Source organism: Dermacentor andersoni, chromosome 8 (genome assembly GCF_023375885.2).
Source record: "Dermacentor andersoni chromosome 8, qqDerAnde1_hic_scaffold, whole genome shotgun sequence".
Taxonomy (NCBI): Eukaryota; Metazoa; Arthropoda; class Arachnida; order Ixodida; family Ixodidae; genus Dermacentor; species Dermacentor andersoni.
In genome coordinates, this window is record NC_092821.1 from 25,397,931 (window position 1) to 25,400,909 (window position 2,979).

The window sequence follows — 2,979 nt, forward strand, 5'->3', positions numbered from 1 at the left end:
GTTCCTTCAAATGGAGGCTTTATACGTCTGACCAACCCCCATGCGATCCAGAAATCTCTGCAAGCTGCTACCTCTTCATACCAGACCATCACGGAAGTGAGGCAGTTCGGCCGCGGAGGTATCGTGTGTCGATCGCCAGACCAGTCCTGTGTCGCGGATTTGCTAAAGTGCTCATCATTCGCGTCATTACCGGTGAGTGCCTTCATCCCTGCTCACCTCGCCTGCACTAAGGGAATAGTCAGAGGTGTCGATGCTGATCTTTCTCCCGCCGAAACACTTGAGAGATTGTCTGGGACTGGAGTAATCGCTGTTTACCGATGCAATCGAGTTGTAGACAATAAGCGGGTCCCAACAGAATCAGTGATAGCAACTTTTGCTGGAACTTCCTGCCCGTCAGAGCTAAAGGTGTGGCCCCTTGTGTTCAGAGTTGAACCCCTGGCGTCGCGTCCGATTCAATGCCGCAATTGCTGGAGATACGGCCATAGTATGGCAGGGTGTAAATCAAGACAGCGTTGTTGCGCATGTGGGGGAGAACACGCTCAAAATGATTGTAATGCCCAAGAAGAGCGATGCTGTCTCTGTGATGGAAATCATCCAGCCAATTATTTAAACTGTTCTGTTAGGGCTCAAGAATTACAGGTGATAGAAATAATTGATCGTCGACGCTGCTCTAGGATGGAGGCCGTAAACATTGTGAAAGAAAGGGCATCTGGCTATGCGGGGACAATAGGTAGACAAAATCTTACCACGGACCGATCACTTACTGCAACTATAGAGGCCCCCGCAGGGGCGTCTGCGCAAGCAGGCGTTTGGTGTGTTGCGAAACCACGGACCCGAGCACACGAGGGTTGGACCCTCCCGCGTGTAGCCGTGCGCGGGTTAGCCGTGTCCGGGGAAAGGGGGATCCTGGGGGTTGAGCCGATGCCGGGTGTTCGGACCTTTAAGGCCCCCCGGCGGAGGCAACACGCCTCTTTGGCCTCTGCTTCACGTAGACGGCACCCCCGGACTGACCCACCCGGGGGAAATCGGTAGTCGCCTTTTCCTGTCTCTCTCTTCCCACAACCTTCGTCTTTCCCTTACATTCCACCTTTCCTGTCTTCTTCTCTTTTCTATTTACTTCCTTCTTCTTGGCGGCAAGGGTTAACCTTGTGTGGCTATCCAACCTTGGGTACACCATATTTGGTTATAGTGGCGGCGTACGACTGGCGTCGTGCAGACTTGTATGCAAGCTCTGCCGCGTCCCCTCGTTGGGCTCCGTGGTGGGTGGTCGGCGCTGTTGCCGAATTTTTATACATTTTCATGGAAACTCCTTTCCCTAAACTTCCTGATCGCCCTCAGAAACGGGGGCGCACCGAAGATTTATTCCAGTTTTTCGGACACCAAATACAGAATTTTCCCCGCTTTCATGTTATTCATTCTGAAAAGTCAAACAAAGCAGTGCGAACCATTTCACCATTCCTTGTTTCAAAGTCCCTGACTGATGTTTTTGGCCCAGGCTATAAGGTGTCGAGGATGGCAAGCGGCGACCTCCTCTTGGAGCTCCGCGATGTAAAACAATATGAAAAACTACCGCAACTAGTGTCATTTGGAGAGACCCCCATAACAGTAACCCCACACCGTACAATGAACACCACCCGCGGCGTTGTGTCAGACGATGACTTGCTGGAGCTCACTGAGGCTGAACTCTTGGAGGGCTTCAGCGAGCAAAATGTTATCAATGTCAAAAGAATAAAGATGAGGCGAGATGGTAAAGAGATACAAACCAAGCACCTAATAATCACATTTGGTTCAAGTGTCCTGCCCGAGTCAATCGAGGCCGGGTACATCAAGCTCCGTGTCAGGCCATACGTGCCCAATCCACTCCGATGTTTCAAATGCCAGCGCTTTGGTCACAGTTCGCAGAGCTGCCGAGGCCGCCAAACATGTGCGAAGTGCAGTGCCCACGAACACACCTCTGAAGCTTGTGAGAATGCTCTCCACTGTGTAAACTGTGATGGGGAGCACGCCGCGTACTCGCGGTCGTGCCCATCCTGGAAAAAAGAAAAGGAAATAGTAACAGTTAAAGTAAAAGAAAATATAAGTTTCAAAGAAGCACGCAGGCGGGTATCTTACCTGCCCAAGAAAACATTTGCCGATGTGGCGCGTCAGGGGGCAGCGTCACAACGGCCTCCAGCGGCTGTCCGACCCACAACCAGTGAGTCGGCAGTCACGCCATCTGCCCCCGCGGCGGTGGCAGCTAGCGCTGCTCCGTCAACCCAGCAGACGGGGCCACCGACCCCGATGGTGGGCGCAGCCGAGGCTGCCCCAACCTCCCCGGCCCCTTCCAGCGCTGGCAACAGCCGGCGCAGCCAAATCCCTCAGGGAGCCCCATCGACCTCCGGGCTGGTGGGCGCAGGGGTCTTACCCTCCAAGGCGAGACTTTCCCGGGAACCTTCTCGCTCGCAAGAGCACGTGTCCGGCGCCTCACAAGAGGCAATGGACACAACACCTATCCTCAAGGCGCACCCAGCGCCTAAGGAGCGGCGAGGTTCCCTCGAACGCTTCAAAAAGAGTAAAACCCCGGTTACAGGGCCTCGAAAGAGCTCTGGAACCTAAGCTCTGAAATCTCTTTAATACTTCTGTTTCCGTATACACAGCACTTATTTATTACCAATATGGATACACCAATAATTCAATGGAACGTCAGAGGACTTCTCAGGAACCTTGATGACGTGCAAGAGCTTATCCAAAAACACAATCCAAAAGTGCTGTGTCTACAGGAAACACACTTAAAACCACAACACACAAACTTTCTCCGACCGTATGTCACGTTTCGCAAAGATCGCGATGATGCTGTCGTATCATCAGGCGGTGTTGCCATTTTGGTTCACAAAAATATTTCCTGTCAGCGTTTACAGCTACAAACGCCCCTTGAAGCAGTGGCGGTACGAGCTGTTCTTCTAAGTAAACTCGTCACCATTTGCTCGCTCTATGTACCCC

At 52.6% G+C, this 2,979-nt stretch overlaps 1 long non-coding RNA gene across 1 annotated transcript; it reads right to left on the reverse strand.

The window, feature by feature from the left end:
* Positions 1 to 1,748: 1,748 nt before the first annotated feature.
* On the reverse strand, positions 1,749 to 2,310 carry LOC140219999 (uncharacterized). The gene is made up of 2 exons (XR_011896242.1): positions 2,113 to 2,310; positions 1,749 to 2,030 (listed from the first exon to the last, which is right to left on the reverse strand). It is a non-coding gene; the product is annotated as an uncharacterized lncRNA (long non-coding RNA).
* Between the last annotated feature and the right edge of the window lie 669 nt (positions 2,311 to 2,979).